Below are 18,495 nucleotides of genomic sequence, written 5' to 3' on the forward strand. Positions count from 1 at the left end.
CATGTGCACCTTTATACATATTTTACCATCTACTCTTGTTTTAACTGAACCTAGACGATGTTCTTCTGACACTTGCAGACTTTAAAATATCTTTGACTGTCAGAGTCCCAGAGCTTTCAGATGCATAGACATTGTGATGCTCTAAAACACACACAAGAGGCAACTCTGTGTGTGCAGTAAATGGATTATGAATTTCAGAGAATTTTCTCCAAGCACTAGCGCTACTGGAATTTCTGTCAATTATTCTACTAAAAACGATGACCCTCCCTGCAGCAGTGTGAGTGGGTTTTATAAAATTTAAACTAAGTTCTAATTAAGTTTAAACTGACATTCCACCACTGAACTGCTGCTCTTGCATGGAACAGGAACAGGCCACAAGCCATTGTCCTTTCTAGAGTAAATGACAAGGGCTACAAAAACCAGGCAAGCCACAGGGAAAGGACACTTTGAACAGTGAATAACTGTTCTATTCACCTTTGTTAATATATTTTCTCTGCCTCTCCTTTAAAACAAAACAAAACAAAATAAATTAATGTTGAAAGTTTTTAATTGTCACTCATCTTCCTCATCCTAAAGACTTTGTCACTTTTGGATCTTGCATCACACCAAATTATGCCAGACTTTAATTTGAACTGCACCACTCCCATAATGGTGGGACACAGAGAGTCCTCTGACTCCTCATGCCTGCCATTCACACAGACAGTGGGTAGAAAGGGGCAGGGGGATTTGGGCAGTGTCACTCCGGTTCTTTTGACTGAAGTACTGAAAAACAAAAGCGTTTTTAAAAGCTATTTTTAGTACCAAAAAACAAAAGCATATTTAAAAGCTATTTTTAAATTCACCTTTAAAAAAGATGTCTTCAGTCTAAAGGATAAGAGAGAAGTAATTAAAATGTATTAGGAGTTACAGTTGTTAAAAAAATGTTCTGTGGTTTACTTCAAAATGTTAGAGAAACAAAGCAAGAAGCTTGAAATATATGTTCTTACTTACATTATTTTTTATCTTTTTCTCATATATCACTGCAGGAATCAGAGCTTCAACAGGTTTGCTACAGATGTTTGTTAGGTGAATCGCTGGTTCAGGTAGCTTAATTCACCCACCACATGAAAATAAACCACAAAGAGATGTAACTAATACAGAAATTTGTAATGACTAATTCTATGGCAGAGGCTTGAAAGTGTATTCCCTTTTTCATACTAGATGTCTAGCCTGCCCTTGAAAACTCATTTGAAACTCAGCCAAGGAAAAAAAAAAAAAAAAACCACAACAAAAGGCTCTCTTCATTTCCTTTGTTTTATTGTTCTATTTTCCCTTTTTAATCTTCAGTTCTAGGGGTGTCTAACGTGTTTGAGGAAATAATTAGCATTGTTAGCAATTTAGTTAGTTATACTGCATGTCATGCTGATAAAATCATTGCCACTGGACAGAGAATATTCCTTAGCATGACTATGTGTGCTTAGAGAGTTAATTTTGAGTTATGATTTTTACTTGTGATATTTTCTATCCAAGATGCAAGGATGAAAATTGTAGAGGCAGAAACTAGGTGTCATTGTATATATTCTCCTCTGCCTAGTCAAGCTCAGAAAAAATTGACAAAATGCATATTCCTGTTGGAAGTTGGGCTCTAGGTGTCAGCTATTCATATGTGAAGGGACTCTCCCCTCTTCTGCTTTTTTCCTGTTCTTTTGTTGCTGAGGATTTAGTAACAGTATCTATGTAGCACAATTACTTTGTATTTGTCCTTCCCCATGCACCGCAAAAAGGCAGTCTGCTGCCTTTTCAACAATGCCTTTTCTTATGTGCTAAAGAAATTATATGTTTATATTTTCATACACACTAGTTATTTGATTTGTACTTATAAATGCTAATCATGATAGCAGGAATAATCCTTCAGGCCTTGAAACCTCAGAGAATTGGAGTCTTCATGTAATAGTGCCAGCAATCCCACCACATTAAATTGTGTCTTAAATCTTTCTTTTTTCCTCATCCTATTCCCCATCCCTGAAACATAATTTCAGACACTTCCGTTACAAGTTTGGACTTATGATTTGGGAACTGGTCATCCAGATAACCAAATACAACTGCTGAGTCTACCCTTATTGAGAAGCTTTCACTAGGGACAATATGAGAATACAGTAAACTTCCATGTGGTTTTGGAGAAAATGCTGGAATTCTTCTATCAATATTCTGTTACAATATTTCTGGATGGGCACCATAAAAGTCTTGAAACAGAATTGGATGTCTGTAACCTTGCTCATATCTAATTCCTCTTGAAATATTTCTCAGACAGCCTGTTCTGCTAAGAGCCCGTGCTCACTGTTTTGATTGGATTGGGTTTAAGTCAGAACAAAATGAAACAACAGAACAGAACAGAACAGAATAGAATAGAATAGAATAGAATAGTTCCAGGTGATCATCTAGTGATCATCTAGTCCAACTGCCTCATCACTTCAAGGCTGACCAAAAGTTAAAGCATGTTATTAAGGGCATTCTCCAAATGCCCCTTAAACACTGGCAGGCTTGGGGCATTGACCACATCCCTATGAAGCCTGTTCCAGTGTTTTACCACCCTCTGAGTAAAGAATTGCTTCCTAATGTCAAGTCTGAACCTCCTGTGATGCAGCTTTGAACCATTCCCACACGTCCTATTGCTGGACACCACGGAGGAGAGCTCATAATCTCCCTCTCCACTTCCCCTCCTCAAGAAGCTGTAAAGAGCAATGAGGTCACCCCTCAGCCTCCTTTTCTCCAAACTAGACAAACCTAAAGTCCTTAGCCGCTCCTCATAGGACATGCCTTCCAGCCCTTTCACCAGTTTTGTTGCCCTCCTCTGGACACATTTAAGTACCTTAAGATTCTTCTTAAACTTCAGAACTGCACAGAGCATTCAAGGTGAGGCCATACTAATGCTGAATACAGCAGGATAAACCCCTCCTTTGACCAGCTGGTTATACTGTGTTTGATGGACCCCAGGATGCGGTTTGCCCTCTGGGCTGCCAGGGCACACTGCTGACTCACACTAAACCTGCTGCCAAGCAGCACCTCCAGGTCCCTTTCTGCAGGGCTGCTCTCCAGCTACTCCTCTCCCACTTTAGACTTATGTCCAGTGTTACTCTGTCCAAGCTGCAGAATCCAGCATTTATTCTTGTTAAATTTCATGCCATTGATGATTGCCCAATGCTCCAATCTATATAGATCCTTCTACAAGGCATCTTGCCCCTTAAGAGAGTCAACAGCACGTCCCTGGTAAGTACATTGACAAAGTTGATAATGGGGCATTCAGCTCCTGCATGTAGATCAGATAAAAATGTTGAATAGAACTGGCCCTTGAGTCGAGCTCTGAGGAACACCACTGGTGACTGGTTGCCAGCCAGATATAGCCTCATTCACTATAACCCTCGAGCCGTTCTGTTCAGCCAGTTCTTTGCAGCTGGACAACTTGTTCAGAAGGCTACTGTGAGGGACAGTATCAAAAGCCTTACTAAAATCCAGAAAAACTACATCCGCCACCTTCCCTTAATCCATTAACAGGTGACCTTATCATAGAAGGATGCCAGATTAGTTAGATAGGACTTTCCCTTCGTGAATCCATGTTGACTGTGTTTGATGATTGCATTGTCCTTCACATGCCGGTCAGTAGAACTCAGTATGATCTTTGAGAGACAGTATAGTTCAGGCAGTTTGGGTCAGCCACTCACATATGACTGTTCTAGCCTTTTTGGCTAGACCTTTTTAGTCTAGAAATAGTCACAAACTTCATGCTAGGAAACATTAGAGTAAATTGCAAATTTGCCATAGCAGCCAGATCTCTTGAAGAAGCAAAATCTAATCTTCCTCTGTTTAGATGATTTATGCCACTAGATTTAGGACCAGGCTTTGGGCCAAAAGCTTTAATAATAATTATGCTGAACTGTACATTTAATCCTTCTTTATTGTCACTGTTGCTGTTTCTTAAAGGTCTTCAATACATTTTCTGCAGGAAAAAATTCTGAAGCACTATTTATAATACTTTGTTAAATATTGGTTTTAAATTTTTGTTCTTAAAATTTGGTTTGTCGCCAAACAGATTTTAGTCACTGTAATTTTCAAATGTTCATAGACAGGGTACCAGAGATCTTATTATTTAATAAAATTATTCATTTCTATTAATAAAACTTTTCTGTTCAGATCGCAATGTGCATGATGTTTAATTCTGAAGATGGTAATGGGTTAAAATTCCAAATAAATGCTTTCTTTTCTCAGGGCATCAAATAAACAGAAATACTTGCTGTGCGTCACGAAAACACGATAGGTCTCCTTGTAAATTTTTAACATCTTCAGAGAGAAATTACACTAGGAGAGACATTAACTTGAAATGACATGTTACAGTCATCTCAGTGACCATATAGTAATAATTAATAAAAAATATTAATTAAAAATATTATCAAGTTGCTAGACTTATTATTAGGAAACTATCCTAAGTGCCCTGAAAAGTAAGACTTTTAAGATGTTAGAAGTCTACAGCAATAGTAAAGTCTTCTGTGATGAGAAGCATTTGCTTACTTCAGTATTCTGTATATCTGACTTTCATAAGTCCTTGAGTTTGATGGTAGAGAGTATGTCTTCCAAAAGTGAGTCTGATACTTTGATTTATGAAAATGTTGTAGAAATAAAACAAAAAAGGAAGAAAAATGGGACACCTGGAGAAATGATACACAGCAGTGTAAATGTAGGGGGACAAGCCAAATATCTTGAAATATACATCATGCTCTGAGATAAACAGTCTTCTTGTTTTTGTTACAGATGAAAAAATACAGTGCAGAGTCACCTGATTCACATGCTCAGCATACCAGCAGCATAGTTAACGTAACCCTGGTTGAGTGAGACTGACTTTGCAGAGGTAGCATTATTCTGTGTCTCGGATTCGAAGTAGCGTCCTGTGGATGTTCATGCTGCATGTTGGGCTTTACTGTGAAAAGATTGAGGAAATTACTCTGTAGAAGTAGAAAGTAGAGTTTTGTAGGAAGAGATTCAAGACGAGCAAGAATAAAGCCTGTTTGACACCTTAGTGATGAATAAGCCTTGCTCCAGCTGTAAGCCTTGGAGGGAATTTCAACCTCAGCAAACAAATGATGAATGGGCAATGTCGTCTAATTGTTTTTGTGTTTGAGAGATCAAAATGGTAAGGCACAGTTCAGGAGTGAACTACACAAACATTGCTGTCAGGAATACAATTTTAGAAAATTGAATATTCACCAAGGGTGCCAGGGAGAAAGTTGAAAAATAAATGCACAGAAGTGACAACCCCTCCCCGCCTCCCCACCTCTGAAAAACACTACATCTCCCCACACACAGAAATAAAGATTCCAAGATGAATCAATCAATCATTGAAGACTAAAATAAGAGGACTTGTAGAAACACTGAAGGCTTTGTATGCCGTATTTGTAAAGACAGCTCAATATGTGAATTTCAAAATTATGGATTACCTAATAATTCACTAAAATGAAAGAAGGACAGAAAAACTTTCCTCTTTGCATACAATAGTAGTAATTAATACTTAATTTGCACATCAGAAAGCAGAGAGGTTTTAAAACTTCGTTAGTTTATTAAACCAGCATATTTTTTTAATGATGTGAAAGGGGCAAAAATGAAATTTGAAGACTTGTTCAGGCAGTCCTGAACTCCAAACTCTTTGAGGATAAAGGAGATAATACATTTATTCCTGAGCTGGAATTATGTTCTATTTTGAGTCTTCTCACAGAAACGTGAGCCTTTTCATGAAGGAAAAACCTTCTATTATGGCAATGCTGTTGGAGAATGCCTATCTGAAGTGAGTCACATTTAGGAGCAGTTGCATTTGCTGACATGTTTGAAGTGTGTCTGTGAGTAAGCACATTTACAATATGTCCTTTTTTCTTGAACTGGTACAGAACCACCAGAAAGTTGTGGCAAGGAGAGATGCAAAATTGGCCATTACAAATGAAACACATCAAGAGGAGCAAGGTTATGAAGTAGGCATTAGAAGCTGTTGTTATGCAAGAGATAGCTTATGGCATGAATTTGTCAGCTGAGATTCCATAGTGAAATTCGTGATTCAAATACAAACACTCAGTAGTAAGCATTGCAAACGATTTACTTAGGGTAATGGTGTGAATCATGAGTATATTCAACCTCCTGTCACTGTGTAAAACATCAGAAACACTGTCTCAAGCCAGAATGCACTGCGGAAGCAGGCATAGCTCTGAAAGAACCCTGTTGGATAAAGGATCATTCTTTACTTATTTGGACTGAAGATTGGCTTATATTAAAAACAAGTCATCTACTGCTTTACCCAGGGGAGATCTGACAAATTCATGTTAGAGGAGCCATGTTATATTGTAACTATTAGAATATTTAAATGTAAAGTAATATTTTTTCAATTAAGCCAATGCATATTTTTCAAATTTAGGAGTGCAATTATTTTTTTTTCATTGTTCTGTTTTTATTATCACATTTACTTGACTTTTAAGATTTATACATTGTAACAATTCAGAATGTGCTGGACATCACAATGGAACAGGGAAAACAATAGAAAGGCTACACTTAGAGTAATAGCCTGCTTTGGGAAGCATATGAACTTGAAACTTCTGGAATAAAAATGAATTGACAGAAATTAAACTACTTCGATATATCTTAGTGGCATCAGTTACTGAAATCTGATTGCTTGAGTGATCAGCAACTAAAAATTAACTGTGAAAATATTTTAAAATTTGCATTCAGAATGCAAAAACCACATACAAAATCCTGAGACTTGCAAAAAGGAAAAGAAATAAAGACAAATTGAATGTATATTAGAAGTAACTTCTGGCTGAAACAGCTAAAACAGCCTCCATTTTCCAGGAATACTAACTAAAACATTGGAGAGTGGGTATGAGATTTTGTCATTGGGTACTGTATTTGTATTTTCTGCTTCTGTTTTGTGCTTCATATTGTCTCTTTTCAATATTACCTATTCCATAACAGGAACATACCCTGCAATTCACTGCATAATTTGATCCCTAAAAACAAACAAACAAACAAAAAAAACCCCAAGGAATTAAATATGCTAAAGCTAAGAATATCAAACCAAAGCTCAAGCAGAGCCACCAAACATGTTCCTGAGAGGAGTGGAGGTTAAAAAAAGAAGCACTAGGCTACTTTTTTGTAAAGTCAGCAGGGCTGGGCAGGGAGAAGATAAGAACAAATAAGACCAGAACTGACTATTCAGTGCTACTTATTCAATCTGGGTTGCAGGGTATCTATCTGGTTCAATAGCATTGCAGTTTTGAGACCCTGCCGCTCCAGAAACAGCCTACAGTGAAACAGTTTGTGACAACTTGCATCTAAGTGTCTTGTAGATAAAATAGTGTTTATCAGAGAAAATGTATTGTTCTAGTTAGACTATGCTTGAAAAAAAAACGTGGTAAAGAAGGAACTATAGCAAGAAACTGCTAAAGCAAGAGATGTAGGTTTGGGGAGGTATTTTTTGGACTGTCAGATTTATTATACACAATACATTAAACAAAGACCCTAGGCTATCATATGGTACATTGGAAAACAGGAAATTGATTCAAGCCACTCTGTCCATTCCCTGTGGTAGCTACTGTTCAATATCCACTTAAAAGTGTTAAATTTCACATTACATGGGATGCCAGATAATTTATAGTGTATATAAAGTAAAACATATATTTAATATAAAAGTAAAGTTGTATTGGCATTTCAGAAATTTTATGAAGATGCAACTGCTTATGGTTAAGTTTCATAATATGATGACATCACAGATTAAACATTGTTCTGGGTATGCAGTGTTTAAATTTAATCACAAATTATGTAAGTACCTGGGTACAAAGCAGAGCTTTTGTCTTATTACACTTGCTTGTTTTCAGATGTTGACTTTATTTTCATCTGACTCTGAGAGCACTAGTGTGGTGATTAACCTTGGCTGGTTAACCAGGTGCCCACCAAGGTGCCCTCTCACTCCCCCTCCTTAGCAAGGCAGGGGGAGAAAATAAGATTAAAAGCTTACAGGCCAAGGTAAGAACAGGGAAATCACTCACCTTTGTGATCAGAACAGACTCAACTTGGGGAGGATTAATTTAATTTATTGCCAATTAATAACAGAGTAGGATAGAGAGAAATAAAAACAAAACTAAAACCACCTTCCTCTCACCCCCACTTTCCTCCTTGTCTTAAATTCACCCCTTCAGTCCTGGTTCTTCTGCCTCTTTCTCCCACCCTGAGTGGTGGAGGGTGGGGTGCGGGCTGGGAGTTGTGGTCACTTCATAGCACTTTTTCTCTGGTGACTCCCTCCTCCCCTCACTTTTCCCCTGTTGCACTGTGGGACCCCTCCCAAAGGTAGCAGTCCTTCAAGAACTGCTCCAACAGGGGTCCTTTTTCCTTTCCATGATCTTCTACTTCCTTCAGGACACTTGCCCCTGCTGTGGCGTGAGGTCCTCCATGAGCTGATAGCCAAGGGGCCAGCCTGCTTCACTGTGATCTTCTCCACAGGCTTGAAGGGAAGCTCTGCTCCAGCAACTGGATCACCTCTTCCACCTTCTTCACAGACCTTGGTGTCTGCAGGACTGTTTCTCTTATGTTTTTCTCCTCTCTCCGAGCTGTTTGCCCTTTCTTAAATACGTTATTACAGGGACACCACCAGCATCGTTCAGCTTTGGGCAGCAGCAGAACCATTTTGGAGAGGGATAGAACTGGCTATGTCCAACATGGAGTAGCTCCTGGTGTATTCTCACAGAAACCACCCCTGCAGCTCCTCACCATCTCCCCTGCTACCAAAACCTTGCTGCGTAAACAAAATACAACTAGACAACAACACTGATTTCCAGTTTGATCTTTCATTCAACCAATTTGATCCTAAACTGGGGGATTAGACTAATACTGTTGAGAGATTCGTCTGAATCGAGGCAGACTTTGAGAATTCATTCCTGCCCAAGTTACACAGGGTGCTGTATATAACAGTTGGCCAGTGTCTTACGAGAAATATCAATTTACAAACAGTCTCAAATGTATTTTTTGTCTCCTTTGGGTGCAGCAGATTTCCAGGCAACAACACTGACATGGGAGAAGCTGAAGTACACAGGCCAGGGAGATATTGCTGGTAAACATAAGGGGTCTTCCACTGTTCAGTTCCATCTTTTGTGTTATTCAAGCAATACAGTGTCATGGGGTAGTAGCCAATATCTTAAACTTACTAGTGCTTCTGTAGAAAACAAGCAAATTTATAAGGTTTAATAGGGCAAATGCTGGATCTTGTCTATGGAACAAAGAAAGCATGACTGTTGAATTAACTGATTATATTAATCTGGGACAGACAGTAATGATTTAGAAAAACATTATTTCATAACAGTAAGTATTGACAGATATATAAGGTATATTAATGACAATTATTATGGAATTCTACACCTCAGGAATTTTAGATCATGAAAAGTAGACAGATGTGTTGTTTGAAAGACAGGAAAGAAGTAATATTTATATAGTACAGTAATATTTATAGGCTGACACAAGAAGATCTAATGATTTTCATCACAACAAACTGTTTCCAAAGAGCAAATATTATACTGAAATTTTATTTGAAAAGCACATGAACTTTTATACTTGGACTGATGCTGCTAAATCTTTAGTTGTGTCCAGTTTGGGTTATTACAGTTCAAGGATTGCAAGTTACCCAAAATAAACTAGCAAATTGATCAAATGTCTTGAAAATGAAACCTATCACAAAATACCAAGCTTAGGTGCTGTTTAGGTTGTTATGTCAATCACCCTTTCAGAGCTATTTCATGTGATTATCGAGACTGGAAATCCCTCATGCTAGGAATGTGCCACTCATTATTGAGTAATTCACTGGGACAGAGAAAAATGACGGGAGACATTGATATTATAACCAACCAGTCACAAGGAATATGATTCATTCCCTGCTCTACAAGTCTTTTCTACCTAAGGGAATTCCTTCCCAGCAGGCTTTGGAGATTTTGTGGCCTAACAAAGGTATCAAGCTGTTTCTAAGCAAGGAGTTCAGGAGCACACTGGAAGGCTAGGACAGCCAACCTTGAAGCCTTTAATATTACAGAGTTGAAGGGATGTCATCTTGATTTAGTTAATTTTTTGTTTGTGTTTGTTTGTTTTGGTGGTGGGGGTGGTGGTAGCCTTAGAAATTCATACGTGTGACAAAGATGGCAGCAGAAGTACGAAGAGAAAGGAAGCTTCTATAAAATACCCAAGAGACAGTTTCTTTGGAAAGGTTCTTTATAAACAGACCTGGAGTGAGGCACTCCAGAAGGCAAGAGTGACAGGATCTGAGTCAGGTTGTTTGCAACTTTCCAATGTAACTGCAAGAACACCTTCTCAGACAGCAATAAGAAAGAAAGTACTTGAGAAAAGGAAGCAGTGGAAGCTCTTGTATGCATATGCCTTTTTTTTTCTGACTCAGATGGTAATAGCAGTTATCAGTGAAATGCCCACATATGGTTATTGCTAATTCCTCAGAAACCATTCACAGTTTGTTGTCAAACAATCCTATGTTTTCTAGCAGATCTGACAGTTTCTCTGGGGGAGTTCTGGAGAGTCCACTTAAGAAGAAAAAGGGTATCATAACTGAGTAAACAGGGACTCATCTGACTCAGAAGTTGATTTGCTTCAGCAACATTTCCAAAACTGCAGTCTTTCTAATGGATTTCACACCCACCAGTAATGTTTATGATAACAATTCATGGGAACTAAATCACTTGCTCCTAATCTATAAGAAGAGATTCCTTTGAGGTGAAGGATTTTTTTTTCATTTGTGGAATATTTCTTAAGGCTAGTGAGGAAAAGAACCTGTACGAATAACTGCAATAGCTTTGGCTTCATTTTTCTAAGCCTCTTTACCTCTAGACAGTATAATTTACTGTCGAGCAATTCTTTTAACTAGCCTAGTGAAACAAAAATACACTGAGTTTGGAATAGCAACATTTTGCTAATCCATCATAGTGAAGTAGATAATGCAAGCGGTAGCCTGAATTCTTACTAACTCAGAAAGAAGAGTGTGTACATGTGTGGTGATATGGAGCTGAGTGTCCAGAAAGGCGGCTTCTCCATTTCTGAAGTTTATTCCTGCAGGAACACAAAAAAGTACAAATTCCCTCCAGGTGAAAGGGTAAAGGTCCTCTCTCCATATTGCATTCTGATTTATTATTTGGAAGGGTTGCTGAGACTGTGACCATACTATATGCTTATAACTCATCTTATTAAATTAATCCCTCCCAAGAAAAAAAGAAGAAATAGTTTGTTTGATTATTTGTCTATTTAACCTAGGACCACATTAAGCAGTGTGGTGGTTCAAATAGATAATGCTATTAGCTCCAATCTGAGCAAATCTGATCACTATAACTGTAGAAAGCTTTTCAGCAACATGGGGCAATACATATATTTGTATATATAAGTAGTATATATTCAGGTACATATATAGAGAAAAATAAACATCAGGTTTTATTTTGTTTTTAGAAAGTTTTGATTGGTAGGCTGTTGTGTTGATTCATTGTTACATTATTCCCCTGGAAATTTTATTCTATAGATGGAGTCCCAGTAATTGTCATGATCACTTGTCAATCTGTTTATCACTATAATGCTAGAAAATCTTGTCGTAGGACCATGCGTTAAGCAAGATTGTGCAACTGTGATCTTATTGCAATTGCAAACGTTAAGCATTATATTTTCAGGCCTTGTTTTTTTTGAAATGTACAAGTTTTTCTTAAGAACATTTTTTCACAGGCTGTTGTTACATGAAATATTTTTCTAATTTTTATAGCTGTATTCTTATCCAACCCTCCCCAAATCAGTATAGCAATTTTCTTCTGTTCTCATAATTCTAAGTACTGTAGCATTTTAAGCATTAATAGGTGTAGAATTAGAAGGTATAGGTTGTTAAGATGGAATTTAATTGATTAACCTGACATCATTGCCATAGTTACTACCCATCTGTTGATAATACTTTAAAAATAGTCATTCAGTATGCCCTTTTGAGATACAGGATTACTAATTCAAAAATAATAATTTTTCCTCTTCTGTTTTATACTGAAAAGCTATGGTGCAATTTTAAGTAGAAACACGGGGGGGGGGAGGGAAGGGAGCGGTAAAAATTGGAATCATAGAGACAATAGCTTTTTGACCCAATATTCCTAAATTATTGCAATTTTAAGTATTGTTTTTATAGCACAACAAAACACAAAGCAAAAGGAAAACTCTAAATATTGCTTATAAGTTCAGACTTATAAGTTCAGACCCAGTCAGAACAGCAACTGCATTACAGAAATGGAACTCCCTGTTGGGGTTTGCTCAGAAAGTCAACAGAAATGTATTGTAATTCATGTGGATCTTATTTTTACTGCCTAGTTAGCTCTTGCAGGTCAACCTATTTTATTATTTCTATTCCTGAAACCTTCTCATGTGGGTGATTCAGTTAGTGGTATACTTCCCTCTCAATCAGTAAACAAGTCAAGTCATAGTCACTGGGCAACCAGAGAGGCCATCTTTCAAGTGAGATACATGAACAAGGTTATGATCTCTCGGTAATTTGTAGTATCTCACAGAGCATGTTGCAAACTTGGGAACTTTGTTTCTTTTGCTTAAGGCTTAGGTTGCTAGGACTGCAATCAATACTGAATTTTACTTAGCATTTTCTAAAATTTTGTGAATTAAAATAGCAAAGATATTTGTGTTTGTCACCATTTTAGATGTATGTGGCCTGATTTCCATGTTAAGAGTGACACACATCTGAACATCTCTTTCTTCCTGTAAAAATTGACAATCAAATTTCTGTTTATCTATCTTCACCATTGCTTTAATGTTTTTGGCCTTTTAACTTTACACTGAACCTGTTCTTTTTCTTTCTTCAGAGTGCAATAAAATATTTAATCCATTTAAAAATTGTGTTAACTCTGAAACTCAGTCAAAATTCAGTATTTGTGGTTGTAAGTTGGCTATCCAATATCTTGTACTCCTGCAATACCGATGTCTAGATATCAAAGGGCTTCAAGAACCTTAAGACATTAAATTAAAGTTGAAACCTACTAGTAATCTTCAGGTTAAGATTTTTCTGTAATCTGCTACACATTTCTGCGGGAACATATTTTAGTATTACAACATGCTTGTAATGTAAGGAGGTAAAATAATCTCCATTATATTGACACAAGAGAAACTTTCCACTCAGTTACACTGAGAGCTCAAACTCTGAATAATTTCACCTAGTCTCAGACATAGCTCTCCTCTTAAAGTTTTAAACTTCAGATATTTCTCCTGCAATTCCATTTGTGAATTATTTGATTGCATGCCAAAGCCATTACGTAGGATTGATCTACAACACTTCTCATTGTTAGAAAGGAGCCATACTTTACCTCAGAAGCAGCACCACACTGATGATGGGTGAAGTGACTTTTCCATTATATGTTCCTTAGAGACTAAAAAGCTAAAAAAATGTGCTAAGAGTTTCCCTAATCATCTTACTGTAAAGGACGTTTCATATCATTCTTGTATCCATTTTCCTTTTCTATGTTTTCCCTTCCATGTTTCCATGACATTCTAAAAGTATGTCAATTAAATAGTTCTTTCAATAGTGTTCCTCACAGTGCCATGTATTAAAAACAACTCTGTCATGTTCAAAGCTCTCCCTCACTTTTATAGAATAAAGCCACTGTATTACTCTTGAAGTTTAGAGTCTTCCTAATGTCCTTCTCAGTATCAGAGTTTTCACTACTACTGTTCTTCACTCCATTTGTACAATCTATATTTCAAGTTTTCAGATTTGTTCTTTTTAAAAGATTATTTATTAGCACGACATTGGCCAACTAAAAAGATCAATAAGTTATTGGGCACAATTGCTAATTCCAGATCAGAAGTATGAATGATCTTTTTGTACTGATTTGATAAAAATTCTGTTATTTCTTCACCTGAATTTTTAATAACAAATCTTCTGTTTTCATTGCAAAGAGTGCTTTAATATATTTTATAGAATTTGTATGACAAGCAGTCCTTGTGAGACTGTATGAAGTCTTTCTCAGTAGATAACAATATCCTCCCCATTTGTTGAAAACTACCATGTAAACATTTTTTATTATTATTCCTTTAAATTACTACTGAAGCATTTAACTAATGTTTAAAACAAATCCTTACCTTTCATATCCATATTAGGGTATATGGCACTAGAGTGAGGTTTTTTCCATACATGTGAGAATCCAAAATCTTTTTTACAGATGAACTGGGATATTCAGGAATGAATGGCAGAATGATAATAATTTTATTTCTACTTGAATTTTCTACCCTTGTTTCATAGTTATTTGATCACATACATAACTCACCACTTAAAATTAGAATAGATTTAAAATAATAATTGAGGAAATTTGATGTTAAGGTGTTAATAAATATTGTTAATATTTTGCACTTAGATATCTGTCTTTTCTTGGAATTATCTTGTAGCACTTCCCTAGCTAGGTAAGTATCATCTTACCCATTGTTTTAATGTTAATCTCAAAGGATGCATCATCTGTCACTAAATGTTCAATATAAAACTGCTCATTTTGTTTCCTTACACTCACTGTGGAAGCAGAGCACAAAACAGTCCCTCTGGCATGTTCATCAAAACTGTGATCTCACTGATTAAAATGCAGAGAAACTGGCATTTTCCTTTTATCTGTAGTCCATCATATCTTTGTTGTTTGAATCTCATTAGCACTGTGTTTCTACTCTCTCTTTAGCATTGATATTTTTGTTTTGTCTTTTTGGTTTGTTCTGTGATAACATTTGAAACATATCTTCCTAGTATTTATGTAGTCTCCTATCATAATTCAAAGGTAAAAAAATTTTGTGTCATTTAAAACTCCATGTCTTTTATGTAAAAGTTATCAGTTGTTAAATATTTTTACAGGAACCTTATCCTCTTTTGGACTTTTCTTCCCTTTGTTTTTCAGATTTTACTGTTAAAATTAAAAAAATTTTTAAAAGGTATTTCCAAATCTCTATACTGCTCTTGAGAATTTGTCATCTTTTTAACCAGATATTCCATAGGATGTTCTTTACAAATGTCGAAATGGTCACATTTTCTTGTGTATTTTTTCATCAGGCTGCATCATAGGGTGCATCCCATTGTAACCAAGCTCCAGGTGCCACATCTTTGCATGTTGTCCCACCACATAATCTTAACAGCATTATAGCTTTCTTACACTGGAAGTAAGATATCAAATCTATGAACTTCTTTCAAGTTATAACCAAACAGAGATGTTTTAGTACTATGTTGTTTTCCAATGAACATCTAAAGATTGAACTAGATGTTACACATAGATTTTCCATCTGTGTATATGCATATGTGTATGCGTATGCATATGCATATGTGTATGTAGAGTAAACATCACTTTCACAGTACTATATCTTGGTTTGGTTTTTTTTATGAATGTCCCTCTTTCTTGGCAGAAAAGAGAAGTTTGAATTTTGGGATCAAAATTGAGAGGAGTATATCTACTCTTCCTCCTCTTTTCTCTGGTGAAATCAATCCAAATAATTTTCACAATAAAACTTAAAGAAAAGAAGTTATGTACAGTTCTCTTTAAGACCCTGAATTTACTACTGAAGATGGGAAAAGTCAACCTGTATTGAATACTTTCTTTACCTTTTTGTCTCATCTCTTGAAAAGTTCTGCATCCAGTTACTGTTATGAATGTGAAAAAGCACATATTTTCCAAATCAATACCTGATGATCAGCAAGCTGGCTCTCATAGAATTTTCTATAGCTTTTGTACAACTTGGCTTACCATAGTCCCTGAAGACCTTGTTATCATTAGACAAGAGTTAGGGATCATTAGTTGTCTCTCTGTCTTTACAGTCATTTGTGAAGTCATTTTGTTTCTTATAGTGTTCCTCAAATACAAAAACCAGCATGAACTATGTTGTGATATTTTGGATAGTTCCTTTGCATGTATGCACATACATAAGGTTTATACCTAAGACAAAACAGCCCTTACTGTGTAAAAGTTCTTGAGCTGAAAGGCAAATACTGCAACTTGCCAGTGAATGAGAGAGTATGTTTCAAATTTAGCAAACTTTGTATTGATTACTTATCCTGGAACATCCCTTCCTATGCAGCTTGTCAACTATATTGGAAGATGCTGTGTAGCATCAGCTGGTACTTGATGTGAGTAAATAGGAAAGTGGTGTAAGCAAGAAATAAAGGATTTAAATGCCTTTTAACTGAGGCTGATTAAAGACTTTTGGGGTTTTTCTCCTTTTTTTTAAGTATGAAATTTTTATTAGAAATATCAAAGGTCTTCTTTTTTATTATTTTTCTTTCATTACAAATTATGCATGGTTTTCATAATATTCCTTCTGAATATGTTTCTTCAAATAAATTTAAACCTTCATTTCAAATCCAAACAGAGACTGACCCCAAGTATTTAACCCTTCATTTCTCTAAGCATCATACTTTTACAGGTATTAAAAATGTTTTGTAGTTTTGTTCAGTAGATTAGTTCCATTCCTATTGAAAGTAAGTGGTTATGTACATTAAGAGACAATTTATCTGCAGAAGTAAGTCCACTAAATCATTTGGAGTTGTATTAGCAAGGAATTTAACTTGAAATATTCACTTTCAGTACTTCTCAAATCCAGTAAAGTCTCTCAATTTTTATTTCATTACAAGAATATCTGTCACTTGGGCTTTAGCTGTAACTGCTTTCCTTTTTTTTACACATACATTTTTTTCTGTGGATGTTCACAAGCTGATGACTAAGATCTATGACTAATACTTGAAAATGATAGTACAAACTTAAGTTCATTTTTCATTAATTCCTATTGGAAAACATTTAGCCTTCAGGCTGTTGTTTCTGTTATGTAATTGCAGTATAATGTCTTCTCTTAATATTCAGAAATAATGGACAATAATTGGATGAAAACAATGAAATAAGTGAAAATTCCATTTTAATATGGAGAAAAAATAATGTGCATTTTCTAAAATGGACATGGCTTGAATAAGATAGAAATAATTTATGTTTATGATAAATGAATCAATTGCATATTCCACAGTGAGTGAAAGAAGCAACATGAAAAAAATCATATCAAAAGTCTAAAAATTGGAGCATTAAAACTTGTATGTAGGAAACCTATCTGATCTTTCCTGTTTCATGCTGGAATTAAAAGGACTGTTCCTCCAAAAACGGTGGGAGAGTTATTTGAATTTGGAAGGGGAGGAAGGGGAGGGTTGTGGTTGTGAGGTCTTATTAGCTCAGTAAATTAATGCATGGGATCATCTTCTATCACTTATGGTACTCCTGAGTTGAATAGAAATTCAGCTTATCATTTCCTTTTAAGCCTATCATGAAATATTTAGACAAAGGCTTTATAACAACAATAGGTAGGCATATTGGATTTATATTGCAGAGCTAACACTTTAACTCACTCCCTCGTATCTTCATTATAGTAAACAAAATGGAAAAACGCCCATATAATAATACACCTTATAATAATAGTGCACAGAGACTAGCTACAAAGTGTTCTTTCCTCACAGGTGATCAGTACTAAACAGTATGTATCACTTGCAGCTTCAAAGGAGTAGGAACTAAAAATTCTTCTAATCAAGAATGCTTTAACATGAAAAGCTGACAAGAATAATTTTATTTCCTTCTTAACATGACACTAGACTCTTTTTGCTTAACACTGTATAAGGTCTTACTTAGAAGTACTTTAGTCTGTGAGAATTGAAAAGGGCAGGCAAGATGTCAGTAAGAAATTAGAAAAAAAAAAGAAATTTTAAAAAAGTCCAGAGTTGTCCTCGGAAACTCCTGATATCTGAACTTAGCAAGTTATTCAGCATTCTGGAATAAATAAAGATACTTAGATAAATATAATGTCCTTATGAAGAGCCAGCATGATTTCTGTACAAGGAAGTTCCACTTAAAACTACTGGACTGTTCTGAAAAGGTGAGTACCACATACCTAAGGGTAATTCAGTTGATACACCTGAATTTCCAAGAGGTTTATGATAACCTACCTCACCAAAGTTTATTGAGGAAAGTGAGTAGCCACGGTAGGAAGGAGGTAAAGGTTTGGAATATATTAATAATGATTTAAAAGACAGGAAACTGAAGGCAAGGATAAGTGGTCAGAAGGGACAAGTGTAACCAGTGGGTTTCTGCAGTAATATGGGTTGGGAGTTATTCTGTTTAACCTGTTCATACCAGCATAGAAAATAAAGTGAGCAGTAAGATAAGAAAGTTTTCTGATTATGCAAACGTCTTCAGGATAACATGAATAAAGGACAAGACTGACTGTGAAAAATTACAGAAGAACCTTATAAAAATAAATTGTTGGGAAATGAAATTGCAGATGAAATTTTGTGTGATGGATTTGCCAAAGAATCTTAACATTTTATTGAGGAAGGGATGGTTTCTGTGTTACCGTTGTCACTCAAAAAAACCTTAGCAGTGTAACAAATTCTTCCTTGAAGAAGTAAGCTTCAGTGAGCAG

Source organism: Egretta garzetta, unplaced genomic scaffold (assembly GCF_000687185.1).
Source record: "Egretta garzetta isolate BGI_Z169 unplaced genomic scaffold, ASM68718v1 scaffold175, whole genome shotgun sequence".
In the NCBI taxonomy this organism is placed as follows: domain Eukaryota; kingdom Metazoa; phylum Chordata; class Aves; order Pelecaniformes; family Ardeidae; genus Egretta; species Egretta garzetta.